This window comes from Colletotrichum siamense (assembly GCF_013390195.1).
Source record: "Colletotrichum siamense strain Cg363 chromosome Unknown KSG_Cg363_contig07, whole genome shotgun sequence".
NCBI lineage: Eukaryota > Fungi > Ascomycota > Sordariomycetes > Glomerellales > Glomerellaceae > Colletotrichum > Colletotrichum siamense.
The window spans coordinates 2,503,608-2,517,057 of NW_023501020.1; positions in this window are offsets into that span (position 1 = coordinate 2,503,608).

Genomic DNA, 13,450 nt, shown 5'->3' on the forward strand with positions numbered 1-13,450 from the left:
GCTCGCGAGTTCCTCGTACGAAGTGGGCAAACAAGGTGATCAACAGTACGTTGGGTGGCACAGCAGCCCATGCGCAAAGGGCGGTGATGCGGAAATGAAGCAGCCACCATGGGCAACCTGTCATCACCTTGGTGAGGGGAAACCTTGTTGCTGATTCCTTCTACCCTCATCACAACCGAGACGCATCTCTGGTGATGAGAGCTTGCATTAGTGGGCACCTGACGCATATTTGCTTGTGGATGGCACGAAGTACTGTACCAAACGATACTTGACGCAGTCGTTCCAACATCGATGAGTATGTCTTCGCTTCCAAGGATGCGTGATGGTTGCCTAGCGTCCCCTCTATCCGTCAAGGATTGCAACATTCCTCGCCGGTCAATGCTGGCACTATGCGGGTGCGGGCTTGGTGCGGATAGGGGCTAGACATTTCGAGCAATGGCTGCGGGATCAGGAGCTTCGAACAAGGGCAAGACCGAGCTAGGGCGAGCAAAGACGCATGATGTTCGCCCGCAGCTTCGTGTCCGGTGTTCAACGGGTGTCTCGATCCGCAGATGTTCACCAAGACCGAATCCACGCTCAGGCGTCCTGGTTCTGTTGGTGACGAGAAACAACAAGGTGCAGATGTCATCTCGGCGAAAGGTCCTCTGTACATCCAATGAACGAGTGATCTTACGTCTTCAACTGTTCTTTTCTGCCCTTTTCAGGAGCTGCTTCTTTGGCTGAATGCAGGCATCCCTGCTTCCAGGCCATCCTCGAGGTCTTTGGGACATCGGCGAGGAGCACTGAAAAGGGGTAGAATTGCCCGAACAATTGCGAGGTTTGTCGAGTTATCAAGAGTCCCTTGCTCGAGGAACCTGTTGTCTGCCATGAATTCCGTCGTTATTCTGAATATTGAGCTGCTGCCATGGGCGGCTACGAAAGGCAACCATGTAGTCGGGTTGGTTGCGCCCCAAGACGTTGGCAGAGCGCTTATATGAATCAGGGTGTACGGGCTCGCATGCTGATTGGTTGTTGGCCAAACACCCGCCGCTGCGACCTGGATCACACCTCGCCTGCTTCAAGAGACCTCAGGTTATTCTGCGCCAGGCTCGATTAGCAAGCTGTCTTTCGCTCAATTTCCAGTTGGTCTGCTCGGTTGGCGACAATCGCGCTTTCGTTTGTTGGCGCCGCGATATTTTGCCGAGTTGTAAGTGGAACTATCCAAAGCTGCAACGAACCAGGGCCAACCATCATCCGCTCACTTCCGCCGGTTGGGGGCAGTGTTGCAGCTAAGCAGCCTTGATGTGTTGTTGGGTCGCTTGTCGAGGAGGACAAGGCTCGAGAGACGAGCAATAATTTGACATTCATCCCTGCTGCTTTCGTCGGTTTTCCTAAAGCAGGTTGTTGATTCTGACTGCATGGTGATGAGATGGGTCGATTTTTCTTTTGCTAGTTGCGGTAGAGTTTGTGATACAAGTATCTCTCGAGACGGGCTTCAACCTGCACTGTCGACCATCGATTTCAGTCACTTCGGTGGGCCTTCCTGTCGACCGGCAACGTAATGGGCAACCGAGATGTTGGTCAGGGTTGATTTCGAGCTTCAGAGTGAAGTTTACCGGGTGATCTGGCAGCGAATGCCAACGGACTGACTGGCTTGGGTATTCACTAGAGAGGACGTCAGGGTAAACACTGCTGTTGCTCATTGGTGTCAGCGACTGCCGTGATGTCAGCCTTTCTGGCTGGGAACTGATAATTGTTGCAGAATGGTAGACAGACCCCATGTTGATCAAAAAGTCTTTCGTGAATGCCATAAAAGGGGTTGATGTCGAGCTCGTGTTGAAGTCTGTAATGCTGAAGAAGGTAGGGGCTGCCCAGGGGAACAGCACTGTCATGCGAGGTACTTCTCTGCGCCGAAAGGCAACGGTACATGGGAGAGAGGGGCATCCAGCACCAGGGGTACCTCATCCGTCGGTAGGTTGGAGTGCTCGGACAGTACACATCTCATGACGGGGAGCAGGTAGCGGTCGAAGGAACTCAAGGACATTCGAACAAGCTTGCCTGGTAAGACTGCCGGGAAGCGCAGGTCGCACACTCGGCCGCATAAGACGGTGCAGTGTGTTGGAACAGATTGATGGTAGATTCATACAATGACGGACCACCACCACGAGAGAGTGTGTGTGCATGTGTGTGTGTGCGTGTGGATAACCACCCTCCCTGGAGCGGACAAAAGCGGAAGGCCAGTACATGGACGCAACCAACCCAAGAACCGAAGCGGTGGGCGAGTGAGCCGATGGATGGTGACCTGGGTGCTGTCGGTCACACAGCATCGACAATGCGGAGTCTTTCCATAAGATTGGTGAATATCGACACTGCATGAGGTGGCTGCTGAGATACGTCCCCCCCCCCCCCCCCCCCCCATTGCTTGGCCTTGGGCTGGACATGAATCTTGGGATCAAGTGGCCCCCTCGTCTCGGGCAGGCCGCGATACAGAGCAGACATTAATGGCTCGATTACGAGATCTCGCGGTGGCGTAAGAGCTGCTATATACCCTAGGCATTAAGAGTTGAGCTTGTAAGGCGCCACCGTTGTGACTATGGTCAAGTGTGTGTCTAGGGCATTTGCCGTTGACGATGAGGATCTGAGCCATCGGGACGCCACGCCGATAAAGAAGTCTCTGTGCCTTCTGCACGCACTGCGGACGAGCGAAGAGGATGTCTCGGGAAGAGCCTGGAGGTAGGTAGGGCGGAAAGCATTGGGCGGGCCGGGATAGGGGGATCTCGAAGCGTGGAGTAGGAGCAGACAAGCGCATTCCAGTGCCACCGACAACCAACGAGCTGGGCAGTGCAGCACAGCTAGTGGCCGCACCAAAGAGGCCAAGGCTCGGATTCTGAATAGGTCTTGTTGGTAGGTCATCGAAGTCTCTAGGTCAGCGATGGAGTTGGATTAGTTGCGCAGTGGATTGAGTAGTATACGGACGTATGTCGAAGGATGCTAACATACCTAGCGTTGGCTGCTAAGGCAGTCGGCTGGGGCAGCTGCTAAGTCTTTCCAATCGTATTTTTGCCAGCCAAACACCAGCTCATTCAGCTGCAAAACTGCCTGCTCCTAGTTGGCCCAAAGGAGAGATAGGTGCTAAGGTGAGGTGGGTAAGGTTAAGTGCGCTTCCTCAGACATGGACACAAAGGAGACGGCCACAGAACGTACCGCTTTGGACACTGGACAGCGTCATGTATGTAACCTATCACTCAGATTGCTTCGGGTGTAGAACAGTGAAAATCGTGGAAATTGCAGCGAAGAGGCACAGTTTCTGGGTTCCTAATCCCAGCTTCGTCAACGGCCGAAGGAGAGAAGACGGACGGTCCCATGATGATAGAGGGCCAGGCGACGGTGGGTCTCTGCATGCGATGTGTCGAGTTATTTGGAAGACGGTCAGCGAATTGTGTGAGAAATCGCGGTGAGGTTCGAGGTGTTGCTGTCGTTGCTGCCGTCGGTTTTTTTTTCCTTCCCTTGCCCCTGCTGTTGGTACTTGGCCGTACTGTTGTTGGTGCTGGGTTGAAGTTGCCTAGACCTGTCGTTGGCAACAACACTACCGGTAGCAACCTTGGACATTGCTTCCTTCCCATTAGGTATATGCATAAGGCAGGTAACCACATAATCCACACCGTGTGGTGACTGCCATTTCACGACGGACAGCACAGTGCCATTGCCGAATTGGGTGCGAACGAACCCCGTCCCTTCTCCCCTTCTCCCCCAAAGCTTCATCTCGCCTCTCATCTCCCACACATGTGGAAAGCCCACCATCTACCCACTCCTCCTGCCCGTTCCAATCGCGGTTGGTGCAGGTGCAGGTGCAGGAGCTTCCAGAGAGATGTCATCCACTTCCACCGGCACACCGAATGAGGGCGAGAATGTCTTGTTAGTGTCATGGCCGGCTTAGATGTCGACCACTTCACAGACGCACACACGGCCGCGTTCTTGGCCTCCGTTCCCTGGGCTTAGCTTGCATTCCATTGCACACCAGACCAGATTCCACATTCCGCCTCCATTACCTTCACTGCATTCTTTGCCTACACGCCCATCGTTTTCATCCGCCAACCCTCAATCGGTCGTGCGGCCCCCGGCTTCAACCTTGACGTTGGTCTCCTCTTGGTCTGCGACGTCCTTTCGCTCCCCTGCAATCCAATTCGCACTTACACGCCACATCCCTGACGGCCTCTCTCTTCCCAGGTCTGCTGGGTTCCTTGACTGGCCGATGGCCGCTCTCTCACCCCAACGGGGGCCAGATATCCTTTACTACGACCACAGCCGCAACTCAGAGCGGCCCATTACTGAACCTCGTTGGGCTGTCTTGGCCTTGGCGGAAGATCGAAGCGGCGTAGTCTTCTCTTCCCGAGAAGAGGAATGATGAAGGACGTGACCAATTTGCGACTCTGCGTACCCGTGTCACAGGGCCACACTTCCACAGAGTCCGGCCTCGGTTGTCGACTCCACTCTCAAGGTGAACCCCTGGTCGATGATGTCGCTTCCCGCCTGTCTCCGACCTACCGCTACACTATGCACCACAGAACACCACAGCCATCACTGTCCGACCCAGCGGCCGCTTGTCTACTTTCTGCCATCACCTACGAATACTGCCTACCATCGACTGTCATGGACGCTCCAACCGTGGACACCATTGTGACGGACGAGCGCCGCTGCAATGCATCCTAACCTTCTTTCGCTCCACATCAAACTTGCCTGACAAACTTGTCCCTTACCCTTAACGGGACCGGGACCTGGATTTGGCTGAGGCAGGGTTCGCTCTCTGTCCAGGGACGTTGATGTGGATGTGGATGTGGCCTTGGTCCATCCGGCCGATCGTCCGCCTGTCTACGGAGTTTCTACCCTGCCTCCTTCTGGCCATTGCTCTAGTTCAATTCTTTTTCGTTCCCGGGGGACGGGGCACAATCAAACATCACACATGGGGGGAGCAACGTAGACACCGTCGTTGAATGGTTCTTGGCTTCGCCCTGCGGTTCGACCTGCGGCCTCATTCGACCTGTTTGGGCCTTCCCTGCTCTATGGCCACCCCCGTATTTCAGGTTTCGACCTGGCCAACGACGACAAAGTTATCCTTCATACCACTCCGGCGTAAAGTGCGCTTGCGCCATGGCCTGCTTGGCTATTCTAGGTTGTCGGGCACCTCAAATCTTTTCCAGCTGGTTGGGGCAAGCCGCCATGTGGCAGCCAGCAGGGCTAAGTACATGACTGGCTTGCTCGTCTGAGCTTATACCCAAGACTGCTGAAGGGACGGCAAACTGTGGTAGACAAATGAAGAGCTACACAAACGGATACAAAGGGCCTCAAGCAGTGGCCATGCCCAAACAAGTTAACCAGGGCTTGACGCGGATCACCCATGTGCGACATCGTTGAGCGATCCACTCGAGACACTGAACCGTCATCTCGACACTTGGGAGTATTCCTGGTATACGGATGCACTAGGACCAGCCCACGAGGGGTCTTTGGACATTTTCTGGCCATGTACAATCAAAATGAAGACGGGCAGGTGGGTCTGCTTTCTTTGTAGGCAGTTGCTTGCCCGCTCCTTGGACACCGGGAACCGACCACTGCGGCATGACCCTGGACCACCACCACCACTACCACCACCACCACCCACGTCAAGCTCTACCCTGCTCGGCCTCGTCGTCGTCCCGTCCGTTTCCCACGTTCCCCAAATGGGACGTGCGGCCAGCGGGTGACATGCGGCAATGGAAACCCACGAGAGGTGCAACGCCTTCCCTGCCGCGAGTGTCCGTTATTGCTAGGTAGCCAGTGAATTAGGCGGGGTGGCTTTGGTCACTTCTTGTCGTCTTCTTCCTCGGCCTGTTTTCTCTTCTTACAACATTGTTCTCGACAAACTTCAGTTTGCAACACCACGAATACGCCTACTAGTCAGCTTCTGCATGCAAAAATTCGACAGTCTTTATCTCAGGTGCAGTTCAAAGTCGTGGGGCGGCGAAGGCTACTTTGAGGATATCCCCTTGTCTACTCACATCTCGTTTCCTGCTACAACACAACAAGACTTGCGTCAACAGGCCCGAATTGACGACCGCGCCTCCCAAGCGCAGTTTGGGGGCCCTTCACCTTCAGTAGATATCACGTCTAACGACTGTCGTCTTCCAGAAAGGTCTCTGCACGAGACCCTGGTCTTGCTGTCTGGACAGGAGCCGGCTTCACGCCCTCTTCGGAGATAGCCTGTCTTTTCTTCGAATAAGCCGGCCTAAACACCCTCAAGAGCAACAGATTGGCCGTAGTTGTTAGCTGGAAGCACACAACCGGGCCATTACTCTTGCCCGGGAGAGCTAGTAGTGAGGGCTTAGTTGCCTTGCATAGGCTGGGTTCTCCACGGCCGTCCATCCAACCCCACAGGACGACCGCCTCCCGACCGCATATCTAGGGGCGGATTAAATCAACCATCTGCCCGGTCCGCATCCGCAGGCCAGCTTCCCTCTCACAAGTACCGCGACATTCAAGGTACAAGTGCCTGTCACAGCCCGTTACATCTTCTACATTACATCCCTCCAACAAGTCGCAGCCCTCCCTGCGGCAATATTACAAGACGTTTGACGCACCAACATCCGACGCGGCCCTACCAACAGCAGCATCGCGGATAGACTGGCAAACAACCAACAGCCAAGCTGCGTCTATTTCCATTTGGCATCATCGGTGTGATAGCTTTCGCTGGCCCTCGTTGCTTTGCTTGGTTGGCAATTATTGACGATGGCAAACCAGTCAGCCCACCTTTCCCGACCATCAACCCCAAGACAATAAATGACTACGACCTTGGGTTCGTGTCACAAACAACTATAAGACTGACTTCATTCCCTCCTTTCCAAAGCTTCTCATTCCTCATCCAGCAACCACAGTAAGGACATCAACTACAACACCGACTCTGAAGACTAAGACAGCAACTTCTGACTCACAAGCTTCCCGCCAACCCATCTCTTCCTCAACGACCACTTGCTTGACTTTGCTCCTCCTCCGGCCTACTTGGAGTCTCGTCAAATTACCATCTCGTTGCGAAGAGACTACTCTGCGCTGAGCTCGTATATTTTGCGGCACATTGAAAAATTTGTTCTTGAACACAACACTCCGAATCAAGATGTGCAACCAACACAGCAACTACTACACCAAGTGCGGACACACAGAGTCTTATATCAGAGAATGCCGCGAGAAGAAGAACTCACAACCGTGCAAGCTGGAGACAAAAGATCCCCAGAAGACGGATGGGTACTGTTCCGCGCCCGCTTGTCAAGCAAAGCAGTAGGTTAGTTTTGGGATTGCCCTTGATTGCATCTTCCTGGTGCGCTGCTAACATGTGAATCACCGTGTAGAACAGCGCCCGTACCACCACGAAAGGAGACGGTCCAAAGACTATGACCTCTCGTCAGGCTTTTGCATGGAGCCATAGGGCCCACGCCCACACTCATACTCTTCTTCAACGGTCAGGCGATGTTGGCGACAGCAACCTTGGGGGATGGCGATGCGTTGGGGCTGTCGAAACCCGCTCGCCAGGGGACCACTTTCTTGATGTCTTGATTCTGTTCACATGATTGGGGCGTGTTTTCAGCATCAGACGCGGTGTTTCTTTAGACTTTTCCGGGCAGTCACCCAACTTTCGCATGTTGGGGCTGGCCATGGCCAGATTTTCTCTCTCTCTCTCTCTCTATCTCTCTCTGCCTGTCAATAGTTCTCTGCGATGGCGCAGTCAATCCAATCCTTCCACAACTATGCTCCAAACCAGCAGTCTCATTGTTAGAGTTGAAAGAGGAGCCAAGGCAGCAGTGACATGACCGACGGTCTGTCAGAGGGCTGTATGCGGTGTCGGGCCGCATTAAGATCAGCCAGCGTCTTGGACCCCGAACAGAGGCACTAGAATGGGGGCAAGGTCGGCAACGATGAAGAGGAGGGCGGCGGAATACTGTGGAACTGGTGTTACCTGTCAGAAAAATACTGAGGCGGCACGGCAGGGAGCGAGCGGGAGCGGTCCGTCTGCAAAAAAACGCATGTATGTTCCCGCACATCCAACGGCCGAGGGCATTGCATGATTCATAGGCAACGGTTTGGCCCCAACCTGAAGAACGACCCTTGCTGCCGTGTTGGTGGCGGGATCGAAGAAGGATACGCGTAGATACAGAGAGGTACATGGACGGCGAAGTCATCCAACAACGATCCATCGAAACTTCTTTTTCTTTTCTTCAGCGGCGGTGCATGGCGGCGCAATAAAAGAGGGCATCGGCCGGCCAGCCGGCCGTCTGGGCGTGAGGCTGGGAAAGGCCGCGCCGGGCCCCAATTCAAAACGCACGGCGGGTGGGATTCAAACTTGACCCAGCATAAGGGTCTCGTCATGTGATGGGCGGCCGCCCTTTTTTTTTTTTTTTCTCTACGAGTGTGTTTATTAAGCAGGCGCAGGCGGCCAGGCCAGGTCGCAATAGAGGCCGGAACCGCAGCGGAATGCGCGATACGCGCGACAAGCGAGGCAGCGTTGCGGACAACAAACGCAGCTTCCGCAAAAGCCATGCATACATCTCTTTTCCGAGCATTTTCGAGCACCCTGGCCTGCAAAATGTCGGCGAAAAAGACGGGAGAAGGAGAAAACTGTGGCGACGGATGTCACACAATAAGGGGAGGGAAACAGGTGAGTGCAACCAACGACATATCTGAGAAGAAAAGAAGAAAAGAAAAAAGCCGTGAAAAAAAGACAGACAGGTGCGAATGGCCACTTGGACGGCTCGTCGACAATATAAGGCAACCAACAGGGCACACGGCGAGAGACTGGATGCACCAATCCAGAGCGGTTGCGGCGCAGCTGTCAGAATTCACACCATCCGTCTCTGTACTATGTAGGGCAGACGGAACAAGCGAGACTAAACCACGCCATACGACCCTGCCTCATTGCAGTTCGACGCTAGGTATGCTACGCTACGCTGCCCCCCAGGCTTAGCGTAACGGCGGGTGTACTAGACTAACCCATGCGCGCTAAGAGAGTGGGAGAGAGAGAGAGAGTCCGATGAGATGTGCAATGCCTCTCTTCTGTGTCCATCTTCTAAAAAAAATCAATTTTTAAAGGTGCAATCTCAGGCCGTGGTCGGATTGGGGGTGGGCGAGAAGGATCGCTAACATGGAACATGGGGGCATTGAGCTTGTGTGACGAAGCCCCCCCTCCCCGGTGGAAACAAGACGGGCCGGTCAGGCAGTTCAGAGATGCTGCGAGGAGCCGGCAAAACATGGGCAGGCAGGCAGGCAGGCAGTCTGAGGCGAGTTGGAAGCAGACGATGAATGGTCGACTAGACGAGGTATGCGTTAGTTTGGGCCTTGCTCTGCAGAGCGACCCCGGACGGCGGAAGACAGGAAAGAGACTAGGCCTGGGCTACCTGACGACGGACTGAACTAGGCCGGAAGGGCATAAACAGACAGGGCAGGGAAGAGCAGCAGAGCGAGGGCACAGAGATCAAAGATCACGGCAGAAGAAGGGCAGAGGGAGCAAGCAGCAGTTTGCGCTCGCGCTTCCGAGCATTCTCGCCAGACTTGAGAGTTCTGCCCGACGATGACAGGATAGGACACGCTCTCCGGATGTAACCCGCCCTCAGATCCATCACCCATGCATGCCTTTTCCAATGTGCCCCTCAAAGCGGCGGGAATGTGAAAGGACGTACGTGGGGACAGACATCGAGGCGAGAGGATGTGGACAAGGACAGGCGTAGTAGCAGAGCGGCGAGTCGGAGGCTAGAGGTCCAGAGGGAGGGGGGGATGGGCAGAAGAAGATGAGATGACGACGGGGAGGGCGTCACTCTGCTTTGGGGTCAGGAAGCAGAAGCAGCATTGGGCTTACAGTGCGCACTGCGTTTTTAAGGTGGTACCCAGGAGGGAAGGTAGGTTAGCAGGGGTTGGGGGGAGCTCTCTTGAACCTCACCTCACGCTGCACCTACGCCGCTACTGCAGCACGGATAGGTAGAGGTAAGGTAAGGTAAGGTAAGGTAAAGGTAAGGTATCCGTAGGGTGCGTGCGAACATGAGCATGCATGGAGCAGACCGGGGGCCAGGGTGATGGGCACCACCCATGATGTGGGCCGGGAGATTGACAGACGGGCACGAGCTCCAGCTCGGAGCCGCCATGTCCAGGCAAAAGCTGAGAGTGAGAGGTGAGTGGAGGTACTTGAAGCAAAGGTATTTCAGGCACTGCTGGAGGGCAAGAAGGAGAGGGGGTCCAATGTCCTCGCGTCGCCTGGCTGTCCTTGCCCTGTCAATGTCAACTACCTCAGGACGTGACATATTCAAGACAGGAAGGACAAGACCGGCGCAAGCAGGAGCGCTTTTTTGTGCAGCATATTACTCTGTTGACTTCACCACACACCTCCATCATGCACTTCACCAAGCCAACGTCACGTCGTCTCATCAAATCCTCCGCCCCTGGCCGACCTTGCTCCAGGTACCTGGCTTTGCGACGCAAGAAACACACCGGCCGGGTTTTTGGGAGGCCCTTATCTCGACTGGACTAGCCTGGACACGCCTTGTCCGGTTTCCAGCTGCGACTCTCGCCTGTTGTTGCGTTGCTCAATGGAACCCTGATCTTCCTTTTTTTTTTTTTTTCTGCCTTTCTCCCCTACGTACGGATACTTACGAGGCCACTCACCCTCGCCTTCGTATCCATGCCGACTGGCCTCGCCGTCACGTCTTCAAGTCGAGGTGGAGACACAGCGGCGCAAGCAGGCAGGCAGGCGAGCGGGCAAGCAAGCGTCCATTCCAGTCTCGCCTTGGAAGACGTGATGATGTGGGCGTACGTCGATTCTGCCCGTCTTGTCTCGCCTTACCTCAGGTAAAGATGATTGCGGATACCAGCCTAAGGTACAGCTCTGTACGCTGACCGGCCTCGTGTCCAGAGTCACGCATGCACCAACTTTACTTTATGCTTGTATTCGGCTGTACCACCGCCGCCGTCGCACGCTTAACAAGACCGTGGTTGTCGCGACACAAGTATCACACAAAACACAGGCACGTATGCACGCACATCCACCACACGCATACCGTCTACCATTACCTCAACCACCCAGCTTGTCCACAATGTCTGCCTGCATTACTCTCGACATGCGTCGTACCGGCAGCAATTGCCGGGTTGCTTCTCACAGTTGCTGTGGCCGTCGCCATCTCTGCGCCTCTTGTTATTTCTTTCTGGCCGCACACAACCTTGTACAACCCCCAATGCCCTGCCGTGGCCTCATTCCCGCGTCATACCAATGCAGCATCGCGCTGCGACCAGAGTCTCGCCGTTGAAGTGCCCCCCTGCAGTGCGCCAAGCCTGAGCATTGATGCCTCCTCCACTGGCAATCGACCGCTGACCAGGGGATCCCAAGCATCTTTAGACGTGCGGAACATGGGGTCCCATCTCCAGGGCCTCAAGGGAATTGGATGAACACTACGATGCGAATGAGTTTCCCGATCTGCCTCCTTCGTCAACCGCTTTTTTTTCTTTCTTTTGCGCCAAGATGCCCACCGGACACAACCCGGCTACGGAGAGAGCTTCTCGCCAGGCCAGATGCGCATAGACCCCAGGGACCGTCATCTCACCCTAATCATAAATCTTGCCTGGCATACGAGTCCTTCACGCCGTGTCTCTGCCAGATATTACGGCCATTTTCAACGGGATGACGGCAAACATTTGCTCAATAGCCTAAAATAACCGGGCGCGAGGATAGCAGCTGCTGTTTGTCGCCCCTGTGTTCTGGCTCCCTGTCGAATCCCTCGTGCTCGTCTTCGGCCCGTCGTCTACCACGTTGACACTCTTCGTGTCACGTCCTACAGCACAAACATGAAGAGCACAATCGCATTCTTTTTTCGTCGAATTCAAGTACTGCATACTGTGCCCATAACACTCAGCCAGTCTGGGTTTCGCTCATCTTCAGCACTGCGCCCAGCACCTCTCCGCTCGCGACGGATCTTCGGCCATGACCGTCCACCCAACTTGCATGCGTGTTTGGGGCACAGGGGGCTGTCCGGAGTCAGCTTGCATGTGCAGGCCGCCGCCCAGGGCGCCCGCCAGCCTGGTCGTCGGCGGCTATGCACATCGCTTCGACTGCATAAAGCCAATCAGAGCCCAACGGAAACTTCACAAAAGCAGGTGGTCCTCTATTCGCTCAGGAACTGCCAGCTTTGGGGGTCGGGTGTTGGGCGGAAGCAAGCCCAACTGCGCCACAGGTGCAGATCGTTAGACGACTCGCGATATCGTCGCATGCCTTCTTTCCTTCCTTTTTCTTCACAAGCTCATCGCCCCCTTCGAGGCCAACGTCAAGCGAAGAGCCCCCAGTATATCTCGCCAGACCGGTCCAAAATCAGCGACGGGAGCGGAATCTAGCCCGCAAGCCGGCCGATTTACGAGGGTGGCACGGTTGGTCTTTTGCTTCTCTCCCCTCCTCGTGCAATCCTTCCTACATGGGCCCATGCTCGCGCTCTTAACTGAAGTGTTTATAGAAGGGATAATCAACAAAACTCCAAGCCGCGGGAACCCTTCAACCCCATGTACGCCTCAGCGCTTCACCCCCAATGCCCCATCTCACCATGCTAGGGCTAGGGATAACCCCAGTGATCGATCTTTGCGGCAGACGGTTCGAGGTTTTAGCGTCTCGACCGTGTGTCCTGTGCGCCGAGTTCAAGGTCCCACACGGCGCGACTGATTGATGATGGATTATCAAGAATGAATGAAAAGCAGAGAGACTGTGTTGGTTCGACAACGCGCAATAACCGTCTCATTGTGGGGACTCGATGACCTTTGGCCCCTTCCATCTTTCACCGAGTTACTTCGCTTGTCGCAGTCAAAGGCCTTCAATAATTCCTTTTTCCCCCTTCGCCTGCTGGAGGGGCCCTGTTACCGGGCTCCGGTTCCCTTGGCCCGTTGACCGGGTCGACGTCCAACCCAAGACCAACAAGCAGCAAAGGGCATATGAGGTCAGGGCCCTCCTTTTCGCCGCAAATTTGGAGCCCACAATTCCCATAACATTGTGGTCGCTACGGGCGCTTGGGAAGTGAGCATACGCCCTCAAAGTCAGCAGTCGAAGAGAGGGGAAGAGAGGCGCAGGCGAAAGGCACAATGGGCTGCCTGGCTTTTGCCGCCTTGCATTGGATCAACGAACGAATGTCATTGGTCTGGGCCGGCTCAGATTGAGATGGCCCTTTCGGCGGGACTTTCGTTTTTCTTCTTCCTCATGCCTGCTACGGATACGGTGCCCCAAGGACCTGGTAAATACCCTTGCCCTTCTCGGGGCTCGGGGGAAACGGCACAGTCTCTGCCACTCGGCCGCGACCCCGCAAGGCAGTATTCCTCTTCATTTCGTTTTTTTGCAACACACCCAAACTGGGTGTGGCCCACGCGCACGCACTAACACACCAACCACACACTGGCAGTATGTACGCGTGCTACTGAGCGTACACATGTTGGAACC